The 9850-nt window shown below is 46.1% G+C and overlaps 1 long non-coding RNA gene across 1 annotated transcript; it reads left to right on the forward strand.

Annotated features, from left to right (window-relative positions):
* The first annotated feature begins 5184 nt into the window (after window positions 1-5184).
* Window positions 5185-9102, forward strand: LOC141372455 (uncharacterized). The gene is made up of 3 exons (XR_012377711.1): window positions 5185-5284; window positions 5560-6037; window positions 8646-9102. It is a non-coding gene; the product is annotated as an uncharacterized lncRNA (long non-coding RNA).
* The last annotated feature ends 748 nt before the right edge of the window (window positions 9103-9850 follow it).

A 9850-nucleotide genomic window follows, 5' to 3' on the forward strand; every position in this document is an offset into this window, starting at 1 on the left:
AAACAACAACAACAAGCTTTGCTTCATGTACTGACCACATCACTATGACTTTATCAATTTTCCCTATTTTGATTTGAGCTCATGTTTGAGACCAACCCTCTCAGTTGTCTCGATGGAAATAAATTGTCTAGGATATAAAAGGCCTCTCTTTCTTATGGTATCCCATGGTCCCTCTTCCCACCATTGTATAAATAAAGAAAGAATACACAATTCCTTAAATCACATAGTTACTTAGGACCAAAACACAAGCTTGCCAACACCCTGGACTACTCGATCCACGGAATGTAAGCATCTCTAAGGAAGGCTTGGTGGAGTTGGCTATGTGTAGAAACAGCACATTTCGGCAGAGTGTTCATCAAATGTTCATTAAACATTACAGCACCCTGGCTTCAGTGTATAGGAAGCCTCTAAGAGGTGAGCATAGGTTACCAAGAGTCTTAAATTTTATAACACCGAGCAACATATTTTTCCCAACTGAAAGTTCTGATTGGTTACAAAAAACAGCAAAAAGCCTTTTGAGAGTGCTGGCTGCCTGAATCACCCTTTTACCCCTTTGCCACAAATCATGAAAAACCCTTCTCCTGGAGGGAAAAATGAATCTCTATAAATGCCCTTGGTATAGGAGAAAATCTTTGTGTTAGAAGGCATTTTAGTTTTTATATGTAGAACTTCCCCCATGGCGGAGGGGAGTGGAACCTCCGCAGGCCAAGCTCTACCCACCCTCAGAAGCCAAGTCGTCACACCAGTGTTCTGTCCTGGGACACTCATAAGACCGTATGGACCTCCCTCCCCTCCAGCCATGTGTAGGCCCCAGCAATGGACAGGGCTGGCAGTAGAGATAAAGAAGCCATGTCTGAGTGCATGTCCCCAGAATTCGCTCCCATTTCCTGCTTCTGTGATCCAGCCAGTAAATCCTGACTGCCAGTAAACAGCATCCACTGGGTCTGGATGGAAAGCTAGTGAACTGTTTTTCAAATACCTTCTCCAGGGACTCACGGACCATAGAAAGCCAACCCAGAGCCGTAGTCTCTATGGAGAAAGCCTCTGGGTCTTCTCTAAAATCGATCCTGGGTAATGACATGGGGCTACACCTTGAATTCATTGTACCTAACAAATGCTCCAGACAGTACACTCAAGGACATCGAAGGCCAATAAAACAGATCGTTTCATAGACCAGGAATGCACAAAATCGCCCTCTGACTCGGGAGGTCTCCCTGTCTCTCAATTAGCTTTGGTCTTTGTTTTCACCATCAACATCTCATCATACTACTAGAAAAGTTTTAAATAAAATACATTTGCATAAAAGAGCTCTCTCTTCTCCTTAACTCATGGAACTATAAAGCTGGGTTATAATGGGCAAGGCTTGAGGAAACAGAAAAATTCCTATCTGTAGAATTAGGTTTTATTTACCCCTGTTATCTTACTTGAACTTAATTCCTTCTGAGTAGTCTTGCATGCACAGAAAAAGAGGACAAGTCTTTCTACCAGTTTGGAGTCTGCTTTTAGACTTTGTAATGCAGCGATTCAATCTTCTCAGCAAGCACTGAGCTAGACGTGCAGCAAAGGGAAGCTGCCAGATCAAGCTTACGTGGGCAGAAAGAAGAACCACCATCAACAGCACCATGCTGTCATCTTACTATGGGAACCAAACCGGTTTAGAATCAGACAGAGTTAAGGAACTCAGGGTGGTTGGAGTTACACAGAGCAGGTCCACTTACGGGGAGGTGCCTGCTGATTGAAGATTAGCCTGCAGCCAAAGGAAAAATAAAAAGCATGGAGGAACTGGTCAAACAAGATCAAGTGTTCCTTATTTGCTGTGCCGCATAGTACAGACTAGCCGGGGTGGCACCTGATCTACTTCCACAGCATGGGAATAATTTCCAGGCCAGCAGAATAAAGGTCAGCCCACTTCCAGCAAACACATTTGTGGGCCCAGTGGCTCTGAAAGGCCCTAACTCCAGAATCAAGAGACATCAAGGACGAGCGCTCATATCTATAGCCACACAGAAACACGTTCAATTCCGTTCCCAAGCCGGCGAAGAAGGGAGGCTGACTTCCAAGTCCGAAGTAAACTCAGCTGACTTTCATTTCTCCCCCAGTCAACTAGCAGACGCCACAAAAACCAACCAACTCCTTCCTAAAATATATGAACCTCTGGCTCTTTCCTCGGGTTTCATGGACTTCTGCGTGTTGTGTGGCTCCCCCGATGAGAGATACAGAGGAGAACCCCACCCATTTCTCTGCTCCAGAGACCTGACAGTATTGACATCAAGTGGGGAGATGCTGCAAGCTCCCCACCGCTGGGCTTTTGGCTCTTTGTAAAAAGGCACTGCGTTTCCTTCACTCTCCTTAGCCTTGATTGCATAGCCATCCTGCAGCTGACCCAGGGAAAGGGCGGGCAGGTTAGCTAAAGCCTATAGGTGTCGAGTTAGCGAGGGGACAGCCTGTTAAAAATAGCTGTTCATCATCAGGCGTGGATGGGACATGTTTCTCTCATTGTTCCGCCTTTTACAAAACTTCGTAAGGAGGTTTGACTCAGAGTAAACATATCTATACATACATAAAGTATTTTATCCAGTGCAATGATTTTTGGCCCTGGCCTGCATAATTACTTACACTGAGGAGGCTTTTAAAAATTACCATGCCTGAGCCCAACCTCAGACCAATTAAATAAAACTTCTGGGGGTGGACACAGGCAGCAGTATTTGTAAAAAGCTCCCCAGATGGTTTTAATAAGCAGCCAGGGCTGAGAACCATTTAGATCTAAATCTAAGATGCCACCTATTATAAGTCATGTCCCAATTTCAGCGTTGTTTTTTTAAGAAGTGCTGAAATACACACATATTCTATGGTTGTTTTCAATGTCTTAGGCAGACTTCAACAATCTCTGTAATAAGGTAGATAATCTGTACCTAAGTAGAAGTACATAGTACAATAGTTGCCAACAAAAGAGTCAGCAGAGATGTATCATTTAGGAATGGGCTTGGTTTCAGGTAATTGAACATTGGACTAATATTGGCTTAAAGAAATAGGGGTTCATTTGTATCATATAACAAGAAGTCTGGAAGTGGGCAGTTCAGAGTTGGAGCGGTGGCTCCATAACCCTAGAAGGGACCCAGGCTTTTCTTTCTGCTCCCTAGATAGGGTTTCCAGATTTAACAACAACAACAAAAATGCAAGGCAAGCCGTTAAATTTGAATTTCAGACAAATGACAAATAAATATTTAGTATAAATATGTCGCATGAAATATGTGGAAATACTTACTGGAATAGTCTGACTTCATTTTTGATGTTTGCTGACAGCTTTCAAGCCCCCTTCCTCCCCTTTCCTTTATTTCCCGCCCACATCTGAGCCAGCTGATAAGACAGGCTGACTGCTCCTTCCCTTGGTACCAGCTGCAAGTTCAAACTGCGCACCGCCAAGCCCTTCAGCTCAGCCCCACCCCCAACACCCTGAAACTCCAAGGGAGTTGCCCCATTCTGCTCTCTCAAGCTAGTTTTGGGTCTGTTGGGGATGTCCCAGCAGATGTCCCCAGCAACCCTCACTATGTGAGTTATAAACCTTTCATACCTTCTTGGTATGTGTATGGTATCAACGGTCTCTACATCTGAACCCAATTTGGGATGGGGGTTCCACCCATTTCTGGGCCTGACCATTACAGGAGAGGTAACTGCAACACTTAGACTAAAAAAAATTATTTGTTGTTTATCTGAAATTTAAATTTCACTAGACACCCTATATTTTATCAGGCAACCCTAGCTATGGGTCCTTATCTTCATGCCTGTTTCCTCAGAGTCACAGACGGGCTCTATACCTTCGGGTCCCAAAGCCATGCTCCAATAGGAAGAGGCAAAAAAGTTTTCTTTCTGGTGAGTCTTGGCTTTTTATTTGGGAAGGGAAGTTCTCCTCAGGTGCTTCTGGCTGCATTTCATTATGTGAAACTTGCTGGTGTAGGTATACTTGCTGCAAGGGAGCCTCGAAAGCTGAGGCTTTAACGTTCGTAACAGGAAGAGTAAAGGGTCATAGCTGACTTTTGGAAGATAAACCCACAGCACTCCCAGGAAGTTGCCTGTTGCCGTATGTAATGGGTTTATTTTCAAAATATCTTGCTTATCCATAAATCAATTTCCCTCTCTCTGAATCCTGTTAGCCTATAGGGTATGGGGACGCAAATGTCACCTGGGAAAAGGATATGATCCAAGAACTTGCAGCTTTGACATCAGCTAGGAGCTTTTAAAAATGCAGAACCTGAGGTCCCACCTGGGACCTACTGAATCAGAACCTGCATTTTAACAAAGTCTCCAAGCAATTGTATATAGATTGAAGTTTCAAAAGAACAGAGAAGAACGCTGAAAAAGTGAAGAACATTTTCTGAGCGATTCTCAGTCCCCATGAGATGTGGATGGGACCCAGAAGCTTCCATCTATGCTCAAGATGGGACTCACAAAGCAACTGAATTAAGAACCAGAAATGCGGGGCGCCTGGGTGGCTCAGTCGTTAAGCGTCTGCCTTCTGCTCAGGTCATGATCCCGGGGTCCTGGGATCGAGCCCCTCATCGAGCCCTGCATTGGGCTCCCTGCTCACTGGGAAGCCTGCTTCTCCCTCTCCCACTCCCCTTGCTTGTGTTCCCTCTCTCTCTGTGTGTCTCTTTGTAAAAAAAAAAAAAAAAATCTTAAAAAAAAAAAAAAAAAAAGAACCAGAAATGCTGTGATGGCGAGACGACCGGCAGCCTCTGCTACTGGACCAGCCGTCCAGGCCATGGGGCAAGTGGTGGAGTCTGAGAAGTGCCCTCAGTGCCAGCAAGGGGCTGGGGTGAGGTCGAGCCAGCCAGGGAGGGCTTCCAGGGCCTGATCAAGTCAGGAGAGACCGACCCACCCAGCCGCCAACCGGGTCTGCAAATGCCAGCAGGGCGAGCAGCAAGCAGGCTGATGAGAAATACTGTTGAGACCAGAGGTGCCAGGGACACTGCTCCAATCCAAACAGCCCTCGCGTTCACCTCCCCACCCCAAGGTCACCTTCCGGGCGGAGAGCCGCAGTCTGCATCACAAGGGCTGGGCTGATGACGGGCCGTCAGCGGCCATTCTGATTGGTCTGTGCCTGTGCCATTTCAATTGTGAAATATTTTGAATATCGCCCCTGGATAAAGCCACCCCTCTCCCTTCTCTACCCAGATACTACCTTGGCAGAACCAGAGGGAGGGAAAGGCAAAATCTGAGTGACTACCCTCTTCACTTACAAAGAATATTTTCACGTGTGTGGAGGCCTGAAGCTACGAGATTAGGTGTAAGTGCATTTTCCCAGCATCCCCCAGCACGTGGAGGAACAGGAGGAAAGGAGGAGAGGTACAGGCAAAATAAAGTAGCTACAGGTTGTCCGCCTCTGGTGGACAGAGGGTGAGGGAGTTTCCATCCCTGCCGTGGAGGTAAAGATCATCGACTTCCTCTAGTCAGTATTTAGCTACCTATATGGATTTATATTTTTCTGTAATTTATGCAGGTGTCTTTTTTTCTAATAATCTGATGCCAATCCCTAACATAATGTATTTTTCTCTACCTAAGGAGGGAGAGGGAGATACAGAAAATTATGTGCAAGTCAAATGCTTCTGAAAAAGAACAAAAGAAGACCCGGTGACTACCTGAGGGGATACACTATGACCAGTTGTGCGGAAATGTTACTGAAACCCAAGTTCGCTGCCCGTGGCAGGAAAGGGCAATACTCAAAAGACAAGTTTTGATTAGAAAGGAATCTAAGCTTTGTTCAGGAGGCCGGCCACCTGGGGAGGAGGCCGTCCCCTATCCAGAAGCCAACTCAGAGGTTTCTGCCTGGCCCAGAAAATTTTAAAGGGGGTTAATCAGTTAAGGGAGTACAGAGGTCCGTGACATTTCTTGATTCCATGTTGACCTGATGACGCTAACTCCAGAGTTACCCTGGTGCTCGGAGGTTGAAGGTCTGGGTCTCGGTACCAGGGGTTGTGCAAGAGTGCTCTGATCTTTCTGCAAAGCAGGACGAGGTCTACAAATAGGCAAAAGGAGGTCAGTAAAGTCATTTGTGTGACCTGAAACATGAAAAACATTTTGCTGGAAGATTGCTGGGCTAATCAGAAAGCCGAGGTGGCTTAAACAGACCTGCTGGCCTCTCTGGCCTGGGAAGGTTCTGGTCCTTTACTCCGCAAGGCCAGTGGTCCACAAATCACAAAGAAAGTAAATTAGTTCTGTTACAGATCAAGGACCTTAAGTCATCAAGCAAGGAGTGTGCTAACTTGAAACAAGTGAACCCTTAAGACCAGCTATGGGGCTGTTACAGAAAAGCAATGGATTAGCCCAGAATCCCAAGAGGAGAGCTGCTTATCAGACTAATCTCCATCTCTGGGAGATGAAGCTTCTGGATAAGCAAACTACTCTTTTTTCATTGGGTCATTCCATGAAGATTTTATTAGCTTAACTCTGTGCCGGACCTGTTCTAGGACCTGGGGATCTGGCAGTGAACAAAACAGACAAAAATATCTGACTTTACACCTGTTACAGTTGCGGGGGGGAGAGGGACAGACAATAGATTAATTAAATAAGTAGAAATATGTGACTTGTTATATAGCGTTAAGAGCAATAGAGAACAGCGCGCCTGGGTGGCTCAGTTGGTTAAGAGCAATAGAGAACAATTATACGGAAAAGGGAGACAGGCAATGTCCATGGTGGGCTTACAATTTTAAATAGGATGATTAGGGAAAGCCTTAAGGAGAGAGAAGCATTTGAGCAAGAACCTAGAGGACCTGAGGAGGCAAGCCAGGTAGACATCCAGGGGAAGCAGGAACAGGAACAGCAGGTGCAAAGGCCCCGAGATGAGCAGAGCCCTGGGCTGGGCAAGGGGCCGCACAGGAGAAGGGAAGAGTGGCAGGAGGTGGGGTCAGTGAGTGACAGAAGGAAACAGCATGCGGCTCCAATCCAAGCAGCCTCTTCACCTACACTTGCAGCCCATCCCGACGGCTTAACATAGCTGAAGTCATCAAACCCCACTTCCACTTGCCCTAAAGGAAAGCATCTGCATGGGCTTTTCAGCTTCTTCTTAAGATCCTCATATATTGCTAAAGCTCTCTCTTTAATTATGAGAAAGCTTCCTCCAGATCATTTCAAAACGTTCAAGTGCTGGAGAAGACTGAACGCAACCAAGTGGCACTTAGTACAGACAAATTCCCCAATTTACTAATCATGTATGAGCTAATCTACATGAACAAGACATGGACCATAGCTGAACAGCTCCGAGTGGTTCCTCGAAAAGGTAGCAGACCACATGTTAAATGGCCAGAAAGCAAGAGAGTAATTAGGAAGAGTAGAGCCGTGGATATTTGTTGATAATCATTCCAGCATCTGTTGCTCCCCCTTCCCTGCCCTGCCCTCTCCGGAGCTCACAGCTCCTATTTCCACGTGGTGGTGGGTAAATAGAGTCCACCCCTGGCTCTTGTGGGAACATGTGACCAAGGCTGAGCCAGTCAGAGCACTCCACGCCTCGAGCTGCAGCAGTGTGTTCAAGGAGGCGCGTGGCTCTGATCCAGCGAGAGAGAATATCGGGACTCGGGTACAAATGCGGGCACGAAGATGTCTTCTCCCTTCGGATGCTCTGAGGTGTCAAGGTGAGGTACGTGGCTACAGCAGCCACTTATCATCTGGGGGTGGGGAGACAGCCTAGGGACCAAGAAAGGGAGCTCGAACTATGATAACATGGTGAATTTCCGCACCCCTGGACCAGTCATACGGTCCAATAACTCCTGATTCAACCTCAGCACTATTGACTTGGGGCTGGATAATCCTTTGTGAGGGAATGTGCTGTGCACTGTAGGATGTTTAGCAGCATCACTGGCCTCTAGATACTAGATGCCCATAGCACCTCCCTACCAGTGGTGATGGTCAAAAATACCTGTCTTCTGGGGATTGGGCTACCCCCCCCCCCAACACCGCTCTTGTTTTGGAAGTAGAATGGAGCCATCCTGGCCTCCAGAGAAATTTGCTTCATTCACTTCTCTCCCTCCAGCTAGCGAGGCTTGGGCGCCCTGGAGGAAAAGAGAGCCTGAAATGCTCATCTGGAGTTGGACCCCATGCAGGTTGGAGGGGCTGGTTGCTATCCAGCCCCGCTTTCTGCTGAAAAATATGGGAGCGGTTGAGACTCCACTCATCACACCCCCATCATGCTCATCATAGGAGTAGAAGGCGGGTGAAAAAGAGGTCATGCAAACCAGAACTGAGGACCAGCCCTGGCAATGTCTGGGGAGGGGGACAGAGATGGCTCTGAGATTGGAAAGTGCCTGGATGGATGTGCACTTTGGGGAATCAGCCCACAGCACTGGCCAAACTAAATCCTCATGAGGCTTCTGTTAAAGCAACGATAAGCAGCTTGTCAGTGGTGTGTGATCCAGATTCAGAAACTCTGTTCAAAACAGGGGTTCTTAATTTTTTATGCTAGAGATCACTTTGGAAGTCTGGTGTAGCCTTTATACTCCTCGGAATAAGGTCTTTAAGTGCAAAAAATAAAAATAAATGAAGCTAGTAAGGTAACCCATTGTATTAGACAAGCTATCAAAACATTTTGAAAATACATGTGTGCCTTAGTAATATTTCTTTTTTTAAAAAAGACTTTATTTATTTATTTGACAGAGAGAGAGAGCACAAGCAGGCGGAACAGCAGAGGGAGAGGGAGAAGCAGGCTTCCTGCCGAGCAGGGAGCCCGACGTGGGACTCGATCCCAGGACCCTGGGATCATGACCTGAGCCAAAGGCAGACGCTTAACCCACTGAGCCACCCAGGCACCCCAGTAATATGTCTTTTTTATTGAGTTAAATGAAAAGATCTAGTGGCAGTTCTAGAAGCTTCATGTCTTTGAAGTAGTGATGAATGTAAATTCTCTCCTAACAAAACTGAAACAACTTTCATATGATATGAAAATAACAGTTTTCCACATTGTAAGAAAGTCACAGAAACTGCTAATATAAAGTACTGGATTTTGTTTTCATTTTGTTTTGCTTACATTTGGAATTAGAGGAAGTGCTACATTTTATTTATTTTTTCAAATATATTACAATTTTATTTGTCAATTATACTTCACTAAAGCTGAAAAAAAAATCGGTGGTTGCCAGGGGTTGAGGAGGGAGGGAAGAATGATACAGATGGAGCGCAGAGGACTTTTAGGGCAATGGAAATACTGGTTTTGATACGATAATGGTGGATAAACAGACAGCACCAAGCGTGGACCCCGATGTAAACTGTGGACTTTGGGTGACGAAGACGTGTCAGTGTGGGCTCATCCACTATCACAAATGTGCCACTGCTGGGGGGATGTCGATGTGGGGGAAGCCGTGGTGTGTGGGGGCGCGGGCGACAGGGGATCTCCCTGTACCTTCTGCTCAGTTTTGTTCTGAACCTCAAACTGCTCTACAAAATAAAGTTTATGTTTTTAAAAAATGCTACCTATACTAAAAAAAGAAAAAGGTCTGAAGGAGGCTACTCTCCCTGCAAGCAGCTCTACTTCACCCCTGCTGTCCAAAGGTGGGCTGGCAGCAGGGTGGGGGCATGCGATTCACTGCCTTTAGACTGAATTAGGCCAACAAGAACACTTTAGAAGAATTGCTCTGAAACTCACAAATCTGCTTAATACCAACACACCAGGCGGCAAAGCCATTCCTGAAGGTGACACGAAAAAATTTCTTGACTGCACGGAACTAGGTGTTGCATTAGACAGAAGTGGCTGCAAATGGGCACAGGTTTCCTCTAGGAGAAATGAAAACGTCCTACAATTAGACCGTGGTGATGGCTAAGTACCACACAGTAATATGTCAATAATCACCACATTATTTAAAAAAATGTA

This window comes from Callorhinus ursinus, unplaced genomic scaffold (genome assembly GCF_003265705.2).
Source record: "Callorhinus ursinus isolate GAN/ISIS: 27379988/994484 unplaced genomic scaffold, GSC_fseal_2.0 scaffold4, whole genome shotgun sequence".
In the NCBI taxonomy this organism is placed as follows: domain Eukaryota; kingdom Metazoa; phylum Chordata; class Mammalia; order Carnivora; family Otariidae; genus Callorhinus; species Callorhinus ursinus.